This window comes from Condylura cristata, unplaced genomic scaffold (genome assembly GCF_000260355.1).
Source record: "Condylura cristata isolate star-nosed mole 26May11 unplaced genomic scaffold, ConCri1.0 scaffold00013, whole genome shotgun sequence".
Lineage (NCBI taxonomy): Eukaryota > Metazoa > Chordata > Mammalia > Eulipotyphla > Talpidae > Condylura > Condylura cristata.
This window is the reverse complement of record NW_004567114.1, coordinates 27,679,240-27,699,681: the sequence shown is the minus strand read 5'-3', so window position 1 is coordinate 27,699,681 and position 20,442 is coordinate 27,679,240. Positions and strand designations below refer to the sequence as shown.

Genomic DNA, 20,442 nt, shown 5'->3' with positions numbered 1-20,442 from the left:
TGTTTAGCTAAAGTTAAATGGTAGTGTCACGGTTTGGGTTTACCCCTGGTGCACTTTCAGCGTTCTGTTCTGTTAGCCTTTTGATTGAGGCCTTGGCTAAAGGTAGGGGCAGGTGTTCTTTCTTCTTCTGTTTGAATAAATTTGCACTTTACTTAAGCCGAATCAAGAAGGTGGGCCTAGGAACTATCCAGTGGATAGCTCCAAACCTCAAGGTAACGCAGAACACATTTCAGCGAAAGTTTTTCCATCAGCTTAGATTCAAACTCATCACAAGTAAGTGATTGAACTTTCCTCCTGGTTCTCTTTAATACATTCGTTCTCTTCAGAAACTGCAGATGAGGTTTTATTGTAGTTTCCCCTCTCCCCTTGTTGTTTCTGGGTTTATCGTAGGTATTTATTTTATTGATTAAATTTAGATCCATCTTTTATGTGTACTCATTTTAAAAGATGCATCATATAGAAAACATTTTAGAAGAGACTAAAAGCACTGCAGAGCTCTACATTGAAATAATGAAGGAACGTATATTTTCTTTCTTTAAGAGCTTAAAAGCAGCCTAAATTCCCAGTAGTAAAGACCAAATAATAAGGCTTTGTATATTTCTAGTCTTGTGAAATATACCATAAAGTGTGTGTAGGAAGTGTAAATTACTCGACATAACATTACAGTAGTCAGGATAGGTGGGAATTCTTACATCTGAAATTGTGATTTTGCAACTCAGTATGTAGAAATGGAGGGAGCTAGAAATGAATATAAGGAGCAGAAAGGGGTAGTTTGGAGGCATGGACTTTCTCTTGCTGCTTTATAAATTGGGACTTCTACTTGAAGAGCTGAACAGCTGGAATGAAACTTACATAGATTGCCAAACAGAAGCAAAGTGTATCTTTGCTCAAAACTGTAAGTTTATATGAAGGGTATACTGTGGATATACTATATACTAGGACAGTTATTCAAAGTAATTTATTTGCAGCACTAAATAGATTGTATTTTAGCGTATCTTAAATTTTAAAAGCCGCTTGAAGTTGCTTTCCCCTAAAGCAGTTCTATGTAAAATGTATGCAACGGAAAAAACCAATTCTGTTTATATTCTGCAGTGCTTGGTTAAACATTTTAACTAGTTACTTTAAGGAACTGGAATATCTTTAAAAATGGTGAATTTTGAAATTTGCTGGTGTCTTGGAAAAACTTGTATTTCTTGTTTATTTTTTAAGTGTAGTTTTATTAGTAGGTTGGTCTGGAGGGGGAGCTAGTGCCAAGGCAAATGTATCTTAATAATGTTTGGACTTTAACAACACTCCAAAACAGATTTTTATAAGCAGAAGAAACAGATTTTTATTGAAAAGAATAAGGAGTTGATATTCATATATCTGTACTTAGTTGTTTGTGGTATGTTTATATTATGTATGAAGTTAAAAATCCTTTCATGATCGGAAATAATGGAAAGTAAAACCTGAATGTTTATTGAATTTCTCATTTAAAATCCGAAACTATGTTCCCAAACTTAATGATGGTAGTTCCTTAATATTCTGGTGCATTGCCTGAGAAGGGAAGAGGTATATTTTGACCCTTTGTGCACGTTGCATGTTCTTAAAATATTATCTTAGAATATTTACTGTCCTGAAATTAAAAAACAAAACCAAAACCAAACTTCAAGTAGACTCTTATATGGACAAAGAGATAACTGTGTAATAAGCTAGATATTTATCAAAAGTAAAGGATGGATCCTTCAGATATCTGAAGAACAGGATCACAAGGTCACTTCTTAACCTCAAGTCTCCTGCAATATAATGCAGTGAGTAGCTGAACTTGTGCCTTTGAATATGAAACAATTCATATATTCTTCAAAATCAAGTCTAGAAATTGATAAAGTATATACCAAATTATTAGAATGTTTAGTTTTCTGAGGATGGTGGTTGGGCTGTTCTCCATTGCTCTTCATTATGTAAATGATTTCAAATGCTGGTAAAATAAAAAATAGATTATTTTAAAAGAATGACAATATCTGTGAGCTATAGAATAGTGAAGTGTTTATCACTTATAACTTAATGTACTAAGTTACAGTTTTATAAGACATGCCAGAATATTTTTGTGCATTTTTAAAATATTCGTAATGTTATTTTTGATTTACTATAACTGCACTTAAATTCTTGATTTAATACAATGGTAAATATACCCATTTCATATTAAAGTACATTTATAAAAATATTTCTGTTCTATAATCATAAAATATGAAACTAAACATATATATGCTTCTTTACTTAAAATTAAAACAAAATTGAGATTATTAGGAACTCTGGAATTAAATGCCATAGAAATACTTTTATATTCTGCATCAATACTGATCCTATTGGGCATTTTCACCTTCCCGTCTTGTATAGTCAACAGTCATGTAGTAGGTATAATATTTAGTGGACTAATAGGAAATTCCCTTTTGTTTTCCTCCTCCTACTTCTCTGGCTTATATTTTGGGTATTTTATAGTATATGGTTTCTTTTTTTTTGCAATTTGAATTGTTAAATTATATGTGGTGATAGGTGATTAGACATGTTTGAAAGTAAAAGACTGTTACTCCTGATTTTTTTTCCAAAAGATTAGTTTAATCCCCAATAACAAGTACTCCTGATTTTTTAAAAACTACAATATGTAGATATGTGTTCATTTAAGGTATTTAAAAAAAATGTTTATTTTACTTACTCATGTAAGAGCTGGGGTGTAGGCCAGAGGGTGCAGGGGCGGGGGTTGAGAGTAGTAGCGGGTGGGGGTTGAGAGGAGTAGCAGGCAAGAAAGACAGATGTCTGCTGTGCCATGTGGGTCACCTCCCTGGCCAGGATTGAACTCTTGCTGCAGTGGTGCTGCAGTGGCAGCCAATAACCTCATAGTGCTGAGACATAACCACTTGTGCCACCACGGAGGCCCCTAACGTTGTGTGTGTGTATATATATACATACTCATTGGATTAATTAAAATCAGACCAGTAACGTGGCACAGGTTTTTCTTCCTTTATATAAACTGTATATAGTATTGTATGTTTTCCTTTCAATGGAAGAAGAACAAATAGGCCTTATGGGATTATGTCCATGTATTTTGATATAATAGTTGTTCATATTCTTTACAGAAGGCAGAGTTGTTGGGTTAATTTCATTTAAATTTTATTTTAAAGACTTTTTTGACAAATCTTAATGCCTCATTTACTTACTACTTTTTAAAAATACCTTTTTGATACAGTTTTTATGGTCATGTTTTGAGTTTTAAATTATTTTTTAAATTGAAGTAACATTGCATTATATAATTACATAAATTTCAGGTGTGCATCACTGTAAATCATTGTCTCTGTATACTACATTAAATTCACCACAATTCCATTTCTTTCTGTCCTGTACAATTGATTCCTTTTACTTGATTTACCCACCACTCTCCCCACTTTCCTTCTAATAATTAAAGGTTCTTTTTTTTTTTAATTGGAAGATTATACCAGTTTCAGGCTAATAGTGATGTGATCAGACTTGCTTTTTATATATTTCTCTTTTTCCTTTGTGTGGGTTTTGGAATACAACCTTTCATGGAAGCACTATTCCAAAACTTTAAAGATCAGCACTGAAGTGCTTGCTTTATTTGTTGGACCTTAGGACTCAGGTTTTTTAACATTTATAAATAAAAAAGACAGCATATTTATGTTAAGAAGATGAGGCTTTACAGATGTGATTGTCACAGTCTTGATGACTGGTCAATGTAAAGTTCACTTTATATATAATAAAATGTTGATATTAATATTAGATGTAAATGGGAAATTAAGCTAATGTTTATTTTTGAACCTGAGTTATGAGAAACATTATATGACATGAACTTTAAGTGTTAACTTACTGATAATGAACTAAAGTGAAATGAAAATGGGAGTTTCTCCTTTCTGACTTCTAGCATACAACTAAAATGAACCTGTTTTGTGTCAGTGTGCATCTATTCAATTAAGACTACAAATCCTGAATGAGTTCTAAACTTTTACTGATTTGTGGCTGGTTATTTATATTATAGCCCTTAAATGAGATTTGCTATCTAGAGCCAGAATAAACTGCCTAAGTAAAAGCAGTATTTATAAACCATCAAGTGGTGAAAGCATACCAGTGTTATTGACTTAAGCCAACATTTAAACTAGTTTTAAAAACCATTTTTATAATAAAAAAATTGATTATAATATCTTTATTAGTGGTAAAGTGGGAAGAACACATTTTGCAGCTTCTATATCATATCCCTTGTGTCAGATCTTAGCTGTGCTTAGATCAGTCACTGAAATGAAAGAGGTTGAGAGAGGCAAAGGATCTTATTGGTTGACTAGCTTGACTACTTGGAGGTCAAGAATATTTCTTCAGTTTTTCTTTCCTCTCCTCTACTTCTTTCTACTTGTTTGTGTCCTTTTCCCAATAGTGGTAGGAAATGTGGGGATTGATTCTAGGCTTTTTTTTTCTCTTAAGAGTTTGTAGAACATTTCCTGGTAAAACTTTAACTTTTACGTTCCAGTAGGTTTACGGTAATTTCATTTCCGTTTGAGGCAATAGACAAGAGACTAGAAGAACTTCAGTTGCTATAGGTTTTAATATATGGTTAAATAAAATTAAATCTCTGAAAAATGATTTTGTAAATCTATATAGAAAGGAGGGGATATGAAAGATGTTGGTTCATTGTTCAGGGCCCTGTATCAGTTACATTATTGTTTACTATTATATCACAATCCTCTTTCCTGGCATATGCCCTCATATCTTTGTTTATTTCCATCTTTATCTGTGGAGTATCTGACTATGAGGAACTGGTTTTTAGAACATCTCTTCCCCTTCATGTTGTATTTCATTACAGCAATATAATTAAAAAAAACAAACAAACCCAGGTACACTGACTCTGAATGGGCTAACTGAAACTAAAATGAGCAGCACTGTCTTCCACTGACAGAAGGACTGTGACGCTTAGGTCAGTTATTGTAAAAGGTTCACAAGGAGACTGTTTGATAATTAGGGATCTAATTATTTGCAATCTGAGTGATTGAATTTCTCCAAATCACAGAACTGTACCTGAAGGAGATATATTCAGTATAGATTGTCTTGTATTTTTCCATGTCTCAAGGTCTTTGAATAACCATATGTCAAAAAATTCTAACTTTGAGCAAATCTGTTCTTTACAACTAGTGTTTAAACCAAGATAACCATTTTGCTTTCTTTTAATAGTTTCAGATTTTTCTTTCTCTTTTAGTAATTTAGGAAACTCTAGGACTTAGGAAAGTGGTAACTGAAATTCTTGGGGCCCAAAGGTCTTCCCTTGGTTTTGGTAAACCAAGCTTCAACAGCATGATTAATGTAGGTTTACTGAGTAAACCTGCATGCTCCCTCTGACATGGTTATAGACATTGGGACCTCCATTAATTAAAGGTGTTTATTTTATTTTTATTTTTTAAAAAGATTTATTTATTCATACAGAACTGGGGTACAAGCCAGAGATGCAGAGGGTGAGAGGATTCAGCAGGGACAGAGTGGGGAGCGGAACAGGCAGATCGATGAAGTACACTGCTGAGGGGAGCAGTGGGCGGGTCAGGAGAGGTCTGCCACGCCATATGGATCTCCTCCAGGGCAGGTGGGGATCGAACTCATGCAGAAGTGGCTTAAGTTTCTTAGTGCAGTGCTTTAACCACTGCACCACCAGGGAGGGCCCTAAAGGTGTTTATTTTTAAGGTTCAAGTGGTAGAAGCATCAGCTCTTGATACTTATCACAGGGGAAAAACTATTCATAGGATAAGAGATGCATTATTTTAAGTTTGTGTGTAACGAAGACCATTGTACTCTCATTGATGAGTAAGCTGAGGTGATATATATATACGCCTATTAAGAAAGCACAAATAATAAAAAAAATGTTAATGTGCAAGTGGGAATGGTTCTTCATAAAAAGTCTCTTAGTGTTTAAATAATTATGACATAAAGATACTCATGAAACTGAATTCACCAAAAAGTTCTGTTTTGGAGAAAACTGTCATGCTGATAATAGACAAAAGACATACTATTCTGAAACTACCTGTAAAAACTCACTTATAGCAGTGCAAACCCCACCTAAAAGGAAACGTTAATATCAATAACTGAACTTTATACACAGGATTCATGTGCACACTTCTTATGTGTTTATTTTTATAGTACCTGTAACCTTCTGTTTCCATGGAAAATACAAGGTCAGAAAGTTAAGGTGTCTAGTTTTTGAAAATTCCGAAGGGTATAAGATCTGAAGTTTGGAAAAAAGCTGGTTTCTTTGTGGTTTGGTGATGCTTTTTGACGTAATTTCTGAGAGCTGTAAAGACTTAAAGGTAATACTAAGTTCCTTCTAAGTAAGTTTTTAATTGTTTGTATACCATGAAAACCACAGTTTGTGTTTTAGCTAATTTATGAAATTGTGCAACAGTGATCACACCTCAATGTGAGAAAGTGTTCATCCTCCAAAAGGCTGCCTGTTGTCCTTTCGCTCATGACCTAACCTACCCTGGTCTCAGTCAACCACTAATCTGCTTTTTGTCTATATAGTCTTTCCACTTCTAGAAATTTGACATTAATGTATCTTACAATATGTAGTCTTGTGTCTGGCTCATTTCATTTAGTCCAGTGCTATTTAGTAATTCATTTGTTCTGAATGAATGAATCTTCATTAGATTCATAGAATCATAGAAAAGCTTTGAATTTGGAATCAGGAGACTTGGATACTAGTGTTGGCTCTGGCACCAAATGTCCCCTCTGGGCCTCTGTTTCTTTCTCCATAAAATTAATTATTTTGGGGCCCTCCCTGGTGACGCAGAAGGTTAAAACACAGCACTAAGAAGCTAAAGCCACTTCAGCATGAGTTCAATCCCCGCCCCCCGCAGCCCCCTTCCTCCTGAGACCCAGATGGCGTGGCAGACCTCTCCTGACTCACCTGCTGCTCCCCTCAGCAGTGTACTTAGTCGATCTACCTGTTCTGCTCCCCACTCTGTCTCTGGTGAATCCTCTCACCGCCCCTGCACCTCTAGCCTATACCCCAGTTCTGTATGATTAAATAAAAAAAAATTATTTGGGTTTTCTTCTGTCAGCTTTCATAGCTGGACAGACACTCAGTGACATTTTCCTAGAAGGTACTATAACGCTTCCCCTTCAGTATAGTCACTGTGTTTTTCTTTGTGTTCTCAACAATGAACAATTTTGAGACTGTCTTGAGGAAGCAAAAAGTCTGGTTAAAGTTTTTCTTGGGCATCTTACAGTGTATTTGTATAACTTTGAGAATAGGGATGTTCTTAACTGCTGAGTTAATAATGATTTTTGAAGAGAATATAGGTTAAGTCGAATAATTCTCAGAGTTAGAGCTTCCTAGTGACTGAGGTTTCTTATTAATATAAGACTATACTTTTTAGTTACTTTTTGCTTTGCGAGTAGAAGGTGCATTGAAGTGACTTTCGTTAACTGAGTCAAATAGGGCTCAAGGCAGCTGGATGGGATTAGACTGTTTTCCATAGAAGAACCAAAGGAAATGTATGACTGCAGTTGGGAAGACTGTCCTAGGGCTCAACTGTAAAGGTGAGAGCTAACATTCGAGCAAAAAACTAAGTGAACAATACATACAAAATAAAAATAGAATTAATGCATGTGTATATGTTTGTATTAAGAATAGACAACTGAGTGTTGGTATGAGTTGTGCCAAGGGTTAATGTGCCTGTCAATGTAGCATGAAGAAGGACATTGAATAACAACCAGCTAACTTTAAAAATGAAAGTATATAACTACTTTCAGATATTCAGTAATTTGACTCTTAGAAATTATCAGAACTTCTTGTGTTATCTATAATAGTAGAAAGAATGGCTCTAAATGATTGAATTTTTATTTTACCATATGTACTAGCATGATTGATAATCCACAGAGCAGATACTGTGGAGAAGGGGACTGTAGCTGTAAATATACTTTAATGATGGTGTCATTACATCAGCATAAGAAATTCTGTTTTATGCTTTATAGACACTTTGTCCATAAAGTGGTATTTGTAATTTAGGTAATGATAACCAGAAATATCCCCAATTCATACCTATGCTTAATGGATGAAGATTTTGTCACTTTTGACAGTATTATGAAGATTAAGAACTTAAAAGAGTTCCAAAAGTTGAATTCCAAAGCTTTTTATCCAATCACAACATCTTAGAAAAAGTATGGAGCTTTCTAAAGTGACTTTTCATGGCAGTAATATTCTTTTGAATATATGCCATGTTACATTTACTTTTAAATATCCCACTGAATTTTAATGCCTATCAAGTACCTAGATGTGAATTATGTAATTGGAAACATTTCAATATAAATATACTTCTATATATAATTCTTGAAGTTTTAGAATATTAAAGATGATCATCATTCATATTTTGCAATTTTTATTTTTGACCATAATAAATGAACAGCTATCAGAACATAAACCATTTCAGTGTTAGCATTCCTATTCTTCTTCTTCTTTTTTTAAAGATTTATTTATTTATGCATACAGAACTGGGGTACAGGCCAGAGTGCAGAGGTGGTGAGAGGCTTCACTAGAGACAGAGTGGGGAGCAGAACAGGCCGATAGAGGAAGTACACTGCTGAGGGGAGTAGCGGGTGGGTCAGGAGAGGTCTGTCACGCCATGTGGTCACCTCGTGGGACGGGGATTGAATTCATGCTGAAGTGGCCTCAGCTTCTTAGTGCTGTGCTTTAACCCGCTGCACCACCAGGGAGGGCCAGCATTCCTATTCTTTATCTACTCCTCTTACATACTTGTTTTTAAGAAAATAGATACTAAAGATTTTTTAAGCAGTCAGTTAGTACTTTAATATTTAAGCAACACATCAGAGCAAGGCTGGAACTACAGTAAAGCAGTAAAAATGATTGACAGTTTTGCAACATAGTAAAGGAAAAAAAATCAAGAAATACAAAAAGAAGAATTATAGAACATCATTACTTGGATCCAGTGTAGATGGCTGTCTAACAAAAGAATAACAATCAAATCAATTACTGATGAATTTAGATGCTGCTAGTTAAGTGAAAACGAGATGAGCAGTTACTTTGGAAATGTACTCCAAAATATTTGCTGAGGGTGGTTGGTAGTTCTTTTCTAATCTGCTCCTCCAGAGGCTCTTAAGGCTTGTCCTGCCTGCTTTCTAGCCTCCAATTCCAGTATACTGCTCTCAGACTGTGTCGGTTGTCTTCATTTACTTCTTTTTAGGGAAAGAGTGAGGAGATCATGACCATGCAACTGAAGTTTCTTCGGCTTTTCCTTTACCTGTAAATTGTGCCCTTTATCCCTCCTCTCTCCTTTTACCTTTTGTTGCCAGGATGTGTCCTTTAGACTTTCACGACTACATGTTACTGTTTTACCCCTTCTCCCTTCTTGCCTGTTAGGATATATAGATTCATTAGTTAATGCCTTTGTAATTTTTATTTCTGTCTCCTCTAACAGCTAATGGCCTACAAAAACAGACAAAACCCAGGCACACACCTTTGCTTCTGCTTCCTTCTCTTCTCCCACTCCTCCCACTCCCCTTTTTTGGTGTTTCCCAACAGACCAAAAGAAAAGTAGTATTTCTGTTGCTGCAGTTTTGCTGCCTTTCCTCACAAAAACTATTCTCTGTTACTACCAGCGACCTTCTGAATTGCCAAATGGGGACTTCTTCCCATCTTAATTCTTGCCTTTTGCTCTGTTGGCTCTTTAGCCCCTTTCCTCCTCCCCATAACTTTGTAGGTCTCCTGGCCACTCTTCATTCACCTTGTTTCTCAAATATTTTCTTTACGCACCTTTATTTTCCTGGATCCTTTTCCTTGAAGTTTTAACTTCAAGGTATTCGGCTCTAGTGAGCACCTCTTACAGGCCACTCTTATGCTGTAAGTGCTGAACTTGGGTTTCCAGCTAGAGAGCGTTACCTGTTTGTCAGACCATCAAACTCGACATACTAAATCTAATTTCTTTCATTTCCTTTCTCCTAAAATGTATTTTTTCTAACTTTCTCTTCTTTCTATTAGCATTATTTCTCCTGTTGCCCAAGTTTAAATTCTGAGTCACCTTTTAAGTTTTTCCTCAGATAGCTTCAGTTGTTGAACTGTGAATTCTGTTACTACAGTGTGTGTCTGCTTCATCTGCTTTTTTCTGTTTCCTCTTTTAGGTGTCATTACCGCTAACATAAATAATTAGAAGTACTGGTTGCTTTGATAAAGAGGAGGCAGAGGGAGCTCTGCTAGAGTGTGATGGATGAGGAAGAATGTATGGAAAGAGGTGTTATTAAAACTTTACATCAAAGAATAAGTAGGGGCATTCTAGGTAGAAAAACTGAAGATGAAGAAAGACTTATTAGAAATGTATTTAAGTTGTCAACTCTTTTAAGACTTTTGCTTCAATTCTTATTGCATGTGCATTTATTAATTGCTGTGTAGTATTGTCTTTCTTCAGCTATCAATGAATCAGTCTCTCTTTTTCCCCTTCCTTCCCCCCCCCACACCCCTCTTCATTCTTTAGTAAATAAACCTTTTATTAACCTTTCTGTGTGTGCCTATACTTGGGTCTTATTCTAAGTTTCTCAAGCCCACTGGTGAGACACCCAGGACATCTAATTCCTTGTGGAGTTGCCCCTAACATGAAGAAGAGTGAAATAACTCAGGAACAAACAGGTTGAGGAATTTACTTCATGTGCTTTAAGATACCTTTAGCATTTTGAGAACATTTTACCTGTTTTTCAAAACAACAGCATATGGCCTCAAAAAGGCCTTCAATAAGCATTTGGATTAGAACTGCTACATCACACAATCCATTCATAGTAACAGAAACAAAATAACTGGAATTGCCCAGTGTAACAATTCTGATTATATATTTATTGTCATTATCTAAAATTGTTGGTGATTAGATACCATGGATAATTTAGTACTGTCACATGAAGAATTTGGAAATCATTTTTAGTTGGTTGAAGTTTCAGGATCAGGGTCTGAAGATACGCCCTACATAGACTATGTCTAATGAATCAAACTTGGGAGACAGACAGGCCTGTTTCAGATACTCAGTGCTGCTGTTTACAGCATGAGTTACTATGGGCATTTTATCTGACCTTTTGATCCACTTCTTTATCAGTAAAGTAGTGTTGATAATATCTCTTCTTTGTGGGTGTGTTAAGAATTACCAATAACTGCCACAACTACCAAGTACCTGATACAGTAGACCTCTTGAAATTGCAACTCTTTTTAGTTGTTTCTTACTGCTACTCATGCTGATTAAAAGCAAATAGAGGAAAGAGTTTGAAAAAAAATTGAAAGCCTTTACTTTTTAGTACTAAAAGTTTTTTTTTTGAAGCAGTCAGGAAAGAATGTAGGCCATTTTACTGGAATAACAATTTCAGTTGTTTAGAATTTGATAGGGAAGGGGTTAAAGTTTACAGTATTAAATTTTCTGTACTTGAGACCTCTAAAGGTCTTAATTTGGTCCTACCACCACCACCACCACTACCACCATCACAGTCACTGCACCCACTTCCTTTTCATGCCTGCCTTAAAGAAAGAGTCAGAAATATGTTACCTAATGTGTAGGGAATGCATTTACTTGCTTGAGAGAAGAAGATATGTGAATGAATACTAGTTGACCTCATTACTTCTGTTCAGTGAAGTGAGAATATTTGAAGTTCTAGGGAATTTTATATGATTTGTGAAAAACCAGTTTTTCTATGATTCTTCTTATAATTTCATGATGGTTACAGTAAAATCCCAACAGGAAAGAGAACCTGGGAGATTAAATCTGCATTATGGACACTATAAGGAGAGAAGTTTACCAAACAGTGTAGTGGATAAGGCTAGTATGGTGGGCCTATGTTTTGGGCCTATGAATTAAGAAATCTTAACTGTGGAAGAGTCATATTGTTCGAATTTAAATTTTTCTCTCTACCTCGGTGTTTCTGTTTATTTAGACATGTTGTTTCATGCTTTTCTATAGTGAGGTTTCACAACTTTGAGCCAAATTATTTTGGCTCATGCGTTTTTATTTCTCAAATGAATTTTTTTTTTTTTTGGTGAAAGTGGAGAAGGGTAAGAAATAGTATTAGAAGTAGAATTAAAGGTTCCTTTCCTCTTCATTTCCCCCTCTTTTCTCAGTTAAGTAATATATCAAACATTATTTTATTCTAGTCATTTTGTAGTTTGATAACAGAGAAGGAAGGTTTGTATTCACATCTGCTATCTTCATCTGCCTTTCTTGTATTTGACATCTATGACAGATTCTCTGCTTTTTTCAGGTTAACAAAACCTAGATATTTAGTGGGTATCTTCTTCACTTGCTAAGAAAACTAAAGTTTGAGTTTCTGTTGCACATAGGTATAACCTTAAGAAGTTCTGATCAGTGCTGTGTAATGTAGAAATGTGTGATATTGCTCAAAATTCTGTGTAAAGGGAGAGATGTACTCTTATTTTTTTCTCTAGTTTTCAATTTGGACGATGAGAATAGAGTTTTCCATGGAATGGAGAGCTAGATTTTGATGACATGATAGAACAATCTAGCACTCCTTTTTTAGATTATTTTATGTAAGAGAGAAATAACTTCTGTTTAATTCAAAATTAATTTAGATTTTTCTGTCATGCATAGCTGAATCTACTACTCCTGTATCACCATCCATTTCCTGGAATATGGTTGAACTCTTGGTGCCATTTCACTTTCCCACTTCTGAATCCCTGTCATCTCTACTGCTAACATTTTTCACAGTATTTGTTACCAGAAACAGCACTTACAAGTACAAGCTGCTATAAATGCTAGTTATGTAGTTTCTGAAATTTTCATTATTGTAAAGAAACATTTTAGTCAGGAATATAAAAGAATATGTAAATATAGTTACAATGCATGTCATAATGACATGACATAATTTCTAAAGATAATGTATAGCCATTTAAGGCTTTTTCCCCACCTTCCATATGGTGGGGGACATAGGACATAAATTGTGGTTTGGTAAATTGTCTAGCAGCAGTTCTTCCAGGGTATGTTTATGATACCCATCTTATCTGCTTCTTTTAGAAAACCCATCCTGCCTCTTCTAGTTCCATGGTCCAAGTGGAAGCATACCATCACAGTTATTCCTTCAGGGGTGTTTATGTGAGACGAGCAAATATTAGTTCTATTTTGGTTTTTGGAACTATGCCTGTCAGGGAACAAGATCCTTTATAGTCCTGAGGCTGTAACGATGTGGAAAACTTGGGTTATGTGAGTCATACTAATTCTCAGAATTAGAAATAGAGATGGAGAGAATAAATCTTATTTTCTCAGAAATGGTCATTGAGGGGCCCTCCCTGGTAGCGCAGTGGGTTAAAACAGCACTAAGAAGCTAAAGCCCCTTCACATGAGTTTGATCCCCGCCCTGGAGGTGACCCATATGGCACGGCAGGCCTCTCCTGGCCCACCTGCTGCTCCCCCAGCAGTGTACTTCATCAGTTGGCCTGTCTGCTTCCCACTCTGTCTCTGGTGAATCCTCTCACTGCCCCTGCACCTCTGACCTGTACCTCAGTTCTGTATGCATAAATAAAAAAATCTTAAAAAAAAATGGTCATTGAACCTCATCTGGGCTAATTAGAATCTCTTTTTTAGTAACTTCTGATAATTTATACTTGAGATATAATTTCAAATCAGATTTATGGGTACTTGAACTAGAGTATTAAGTGAAGGGACTGAGGTTTCTTTAAAGTAATAATCCTATTTATAAATACAAAATATATTTGAGAAAATTTAAAACTATGTTATTTTGAACAAAGTGCTTTCCTGGTGTAAAGCTGCACTTTCTTAGTTACTTAAGTAAGTCACTCATCTGATAAAGTAGAGTGTTGCATAGGCAAGAAAGGAAACTGCAAGTTTTTTTTTTTTATGAATGCACATTTTTTCTTTTAAAGGAGAAAAACCTAATCTGACACAACAGCATCATAACATATGCACAACAACTCCTAGCGCTAAAAAACCATCATGTAACTGCTGAACAGTATTGTTTGGAACTTGGACTTTTTTACAGATAGAAGATGATCTTTTAATTTTAGGAGTACTATCTGGTGCTGGGTATGGTATGGCAACATACATTTGAAAAGGTATGGACCTAGACCTGTACCCCTAAAATGGTGATATAAACAGTTACCTTAATTTAAAGAGAAAAGAAAAAGGTAATACTCTCTGAAGTTATGAACCAGTGGCTACAACAGCCCTTTAAAGTGTGGGATGTAAGTGGTGGAAAGAGTTTGGTTGGATTTATAACACATATTTCTATCCTTATCATTGATGATAGTATCTTTTTAATTCATGCAATATTTTTGTCTTTCTGAATGTAAAGTATTTAGTGACAGTGTTAGCTGTGGGTTCTTAAGTGACATTATATACTTTTCTAAAGTACAACCAAAGATTTTTTTCTTGAAGTCTTTGTTGTTGTTGACAGAACAATAGATAGGCAAATGAATTAATTTGTTAAAGTTGATAGAATACTTGTATTTATGCCACACTGGTTAAAATATAAATGGATGAAGAAATTCTTCAAAGGTTGTAAGATGGAGAAGGTAAGGTAATCAAAGCAGGAAGAAATTACATTACACTAACACCTTAAGGGTCTGTTATTCCTGAGAATAAACTATATTCTTCCAAAATATTTGTCTTTCCTCAAGAAGCTACAGTTTTTTTTTTTCTGCTGCCCTGGGGAAGTCTTTCCCTGTTCTGAATTTTGCCTTTTCCTTGGTGAAAGTACTTTTAGATAGTGTTTTGTTTTATTCTGTTATTGCTGCTGTTATACTGGCTAATTTCCTAAATTTGTTGTCAGTACTGCTACCCAGACTTGACAGAAAGGCCTATTTTCCTATACGTTTATGTCACCTCTTTTGGATGGGATGCTTACCTCTCTTAAAGGTCTTCTGATTCTCCTATTTGGTTTGGCAATTCAGTAATTTGTTTAGCAAATGTTTGTTGAACAAGTATTATATGACAGTTACTGTGTTAGGTTCTGGCCATGTGGTCAGTAGTAACTAAATTGGTTGAAGAGAAGATATTTTAATTATTAGGTATTAAAATTTTATGTATTCATTCTGTTTATATTTTCAAAATTCAGCTTTCAAAACTGTGATATCCTAAATCATTTATTTTTTTACTTAAGATACTTCCATAGACTGCTTTCTTGATTTGCGGTTTATTATTGAATAGTACAAAATATAAGGGAAGGTTGGATGCTTAGTCAATGCTTAATTTACAAACTTTTTTTTTAATTTACAAACTTTTTTTTTTACAAACTTTTTTTTTTAAAGATTTATTTATGCATACAGAACTGGGGTGCAGGCCAGAGGTTCTGGGGTGGTGAGAGGGTTCACCAGAGACAGAGTGGGGAGCAAAACAGGCTGACTGAGGAAGTGTACTGCTGAGGGAAGCAGTGGGCTGGTCAGGAGAGGTCTACTGCTCCATGTGGATTGCTTCCTGGTTGGGGATTGAACTCATGCTGAAGTAGCTTTAGCTTCATAGTGCTGCGCTTTAACCCACTGCGCCACCAGGGAGGGCCCTATTTACAGACTTTTGAGATAGTAAATATATTCCCTAAAAACCTTTGACAGTATTTTAAGCCTTTTTTTAAGGAACATTATGAATTTAGGGATTTAGACATATTTAGATTTTAATCCACTGCAAGTAATATGGCTAATGAAGCTCAAATTGCCTCATCATTGACCAGTGGAAGCTTCTTTATTAAGTTTCTGAATCCTTTTATATGAACCTTAGTAGTCTTTGATAGCTTTATTGCAAACAATATGACAAGTTGTTCCAGGCTTATTTTGTAAATTTTCTGGAATCAGCTTTTTTTTCCCCCCCAAAAATCTTTGACAGTGGCTATTACTATATAATACAGTTAGTTCTAATTCAAGAGAACCACAACTGAGAGACAAAATCAATAAAGACAACTTTGACCTAACTTAAAACAGTGCTGGGAGTATAACAGAAACTTAGTATTTTTTGAATGGATATTTGGATGTGAATATCTTTGAACTTAATCAATTTTTCCTTTTTTTAACCTCCTGTTTTTTGCACTTTCCCCTCCTATTTTGCACAGTGCCTGGTGCTTAGTAAATGTTGTTTCTCTTATCTGCAAAATAGATTAGTAAACTGGGGTTGTTAGTATGAAATTTAAATAGAATAAATTGGCATCAATTAATAACTTAATAATCAGCATTGTAGTTAATACATCTAGGTGCTTAATCCAATAAAGCTGTAGTATTACTGCTTCTGGGTTTATATATTTTTTTAACGGTTCTTTAGTTACATTTTATTTAACATCAATGAAAAACCAAATACATGGAGCATGTATATATGAAAACAGCCTAGTAGCAGTTTTGGTAACAAAAATGAACTAACTTGGCAGTATCGATTTTCTTTCTTAAATGAATGTTTAGATAGTAGCTACATGTATAAATCATTTAAGTCATGTTTTAATAAATTGCATGTATAAATAATGCTTACCAAATTGGCTATTATACTTTACAGTTTTATGCTCCTCACGTAGAAATAGACAAAAATATGTGTTTTCTACAGGACACTGTATTAATTTATAATACAGTTAATCTTTGACTTACAATACTCTAGATTTAAGTGCTCTGCTGCATGGAATGGAAATTACCTAGAGAGTGAGTGAAACCAATGTGGAGGAATAATGTCTTTTAGGTAATTGTTCAGATTTTCCAGCAGGCACTATTAATCTCCCTGACCCCAGATTCTGCTGCTGAATTACTGCTTCTCTACAAGGTTGCCATGCTGCTGTGGGTCTCAGGGGCATTTTGGTTCTCACTGACAAACAAGGAAGCAAATGAATTCCTAAGATCACAACTTGGAACTCTGAATATTCTCTCTCTCTGACTTGCATATACTGGTAAATGGTAACTAGATATAGTTGATGTATTGCTATTTAAATACAGACTGGCCTGGGAATAGAATTAGCATTGTCTTCATAAAAAGGGAAAATGCATTCTAAGTTCTGAACAGGTTTTGGAATGAGCTGTTTGTTCATGGTAGTCTGCCAGCTTTTATATATGAAGACCATATTGCTTGTTAGGTACCAAACAATATGGAGATTACATACCTGATTTTGAGGTTAAGCCATTTACTGAGGATAATTTACAGTTTTCTGTAATTGAGACTGCATGATAGTATTACTTATATTTTGTAAACGAATGATTGAAGATTATAACTTTTAATTTGTGTAACTTGGTAGAAAAAATAGATTAAAATATTTTTTTATTGAGATAACATTGGCTTATAATTCTGTGTATGTTTCAGAATTATAAGATCACACCACTTCAAAATTATGTCAGCAAGATACCTCATAATCCTCTATCGTACTATACTCTGTGTCTCTTTATCCTTTCCTGCCCTTGAGGGTAGCCTCAGTTTTACAGTCATATTTCTAGGGTTTGAAAAGTTATGATTTTTGGAGTTCTGAGTTCAAGTCATAGCACCACTGTTTGCTAACCAAATTTATTTCTTCAACTGTAAAATGGAGAGAATAATTACAGGTGGTTCTGAGATTTTAAATGATTTAATAATAGCCCTCATAAAGTGTTTAGCCAAAGTACTTAGTATACATTAAACACTCAATAGTATGTAATTAAATATTTAATTCCTTATAGTTAGTATTTTAGCACCTTGATATACATAAAAGTGAGCATTATACTGAGCACTAGTATAAAATATAAAATTATGTTTTAAAAGGCATAATAGTAAATAGGTATATATAGTATATGCTAATATTTTTGTTAGATAAAAGATGGCTTATTTTAAATTTCCACATTTTAATAATGCTCATTAAAACATTTATTAAGTACGTATATATTAGGGAAAGCTCAAATGCCAAGAAAAAGCAATGAAAAAATAATGTACTATTTATTTTTCAAGTTGTTTTATATAGTAATACTTGCTTTGGTAGTCAGTCTTATTTTGTGGCATTAAGACTGAATTTTTTATTGCCAGGTAAAATATAATAAACTTTTTGAAGTATATATATTTTTCTGAAGTTCAAATGTAGTTTTATCAATAGCCAATATTCACCTACAAAGCTATTTCAATGAAAGTGAAGCAGCAACCTTAGAATGTAAATGAATTTGATAATTGTTCTTCTATGAACCTGATTATATAGTTACTTACACTTTTTTTAAGATTTATTTATTCATTCATGCAGAACTGGGGTACAGGCTAGAGGTGCGGGGACAATGAGAGGCTTCATCTGAGGCAGAGTGGGGAGCAGAACAGGCTGACTGACAAAGTACACTGCTGAGGGGAACAACGGACAGGTCAGGAGAGGTCTGCTGCACCATGTGGGTCACCTCCAGGGCAGGATTGAACTCATGCTGCAGTGGCTTTAGCTTCTTAGTACTGTGCTTTAACCCGCTGCACCACCAGGGAGGGCCCGTCACTTAAACTTTTTAAGTAGGCTAATATATATAGTTGAGTTGCAGGTTAACAAGCAAAACACAATTAAGCAAAGAGTAATGATCCTGGCCTTTGATAGTAAAATAGTCTCTCTTAACAAATGCTTTCTTTAAGCAATGCTATTTGTCAAGGCCATAGGAAATATGCTTGTTGAGAGAAAATTCTTTGATGGGTATCATATGCTTGAAATGTGTGATAGAGAATTAGGATATTGATTCATTCTTTCCTCGCTTCTCTTATTCCCTTATGTCATGGTCTCCTCACTCCTCCCCTCTTTACTTTCTCCTTTCCTTTTTCTCCTCAATCCTGTTTTTCTTTCCCTTTCCTCCAATAATTCCTACCTTTGAAATATTTCAGACATATTAGAAAGTCCATTAAATCATATAGTTCCCACTGTCAATAAAATATAGCAGATGTTAACTTTTATTTGCAATACTTATCTCTTAGTTTTTCAGAAGGTCAGGTAGAAGAGCAAGAATTCTTGACTTTTGTTCATTGTAGTATCTTCAGCAATGTGAATGATGCTGAGCTCTTTAATGCCCAACACACCTTAAGACTATTAACAAAGGAGAAACAATATTTCTTTTCAGTGAGAGATAACAAAAAAATATCAATTATCCAATTGAGTCAGGAGTGTTTGAGAAGAGCCGCCCTCAGTGTCAGAAGTAATGAGAGAGTTTCAGTGAAAAATGAAAGTTTTCATGTCATCGATAACCTGGACAGTCACTAAAAGCATTAGTTTTTACCCTGCCACACATCACGAGAGGGCTGTGTATATTTTTCTAAGACTCAGAATCTGGAGACAGACTGCCTGAGTTCCTGTGAGAATTAAATGGGTTAACTCAAGTTAAAAAAGCCCAAACACTTAGAACAATCACTGGTGCATAGTAAATGCTAAAAAAGATATTTTTTTTTTTAACGTTATTACTATTAAATAACCAAGGTTCTGTATGTGGCTCCTTGAATATCATGCAGGCTGTTTGGCTAAAAAAACAGCTCTGCTGTCTATCCACATTATCAGCTGGTATGAACTGTCTTATAAACTTTGTAAGGATATAAACAATCTCATTATTTTTTTCATCTCAGTCAGTAGAAATAGAACCTAAGATTTTTCCCTTAGCACTTTGAATTTATTTGCTTTTTAAAAACAGTAGATATTAATATACCCTAACTGGTAGTCAATATAATTCTAGCAGTGAAAACTAAGCAGTGTGAGTTTTAAGATAAGATATATTTTTGTTGGAATTTTATTCGCATAACTACTTATCTTGAAAACTGATAAACTTTGTTCACATCTCATAATCTTATATAGATTTGAAAGGATGATTGTAGCAGCTACCAACTAAATGATTTTGAATTTGAGAATTATTCCTGTTTTCAGCAGTACAGATTAGCAATACTTTGTGCTTTGAATCCCAACATGAGAATAAAGGAGAGCTGCAAATTTTTGTTTTCTTCTTTCAGCATTTCTTCTTTGAGCATTTACCCTATCCATGTAGAACTGTTGAGGTTTTCAATATTAATGATACATTAAGGAGAGAGCAATTTGAGCAAAAATTTAGAGATTTTAAAATTCACTTCTAATGAAAAAATTTAATTATTTACTGAGGGAAAATAATATTTTAAGATGAATAGCAGTGTTTACAGGTATTTTAAAGAAATTTGTTTCACTTACACTGAATTGAATGGTAGATATGCTGATAATGTCAGGAGTTTGTTGCTCGATAGCAGTGGTTCTCAAACTTTTGTTCTTAAAACCTGTTTAAGTACTTAAAAATTATTGATGGGACTACAAGAAACTTTTGTCTTTTGGGTTAAATTGGTATTTACCACTTTTTATAAATTAAATATTAACTCATTCAAAAGGAGCAATAAACCTACTACATATTTATGCAGATAACATTTTTTAAAAAATATTTATTTATTTGTGCATACAGAACTGGGGTACAGGCCAGAGGTGCGGGGGGTGGGGGGGGGTGAGAGGATTCACCAGAGACAG

The 20,442-nt window shown here is 34.6% G+C and overlaps 1 protein-coding gene across 3 annotated transcripts in view; it reads left to right on the top strand.

Moving 5' to 3' along the window:
• FUT8 (fucosyltransferase 8 (alpha (1,6) fucosyltransferase)) overlaps positions 1–20,442 on the top strand; it is a 188,049-nt gene that overhangs the window by 2,066 nt on the left and 165,541 nt on the right. The window lies entirely within an intron of this gene.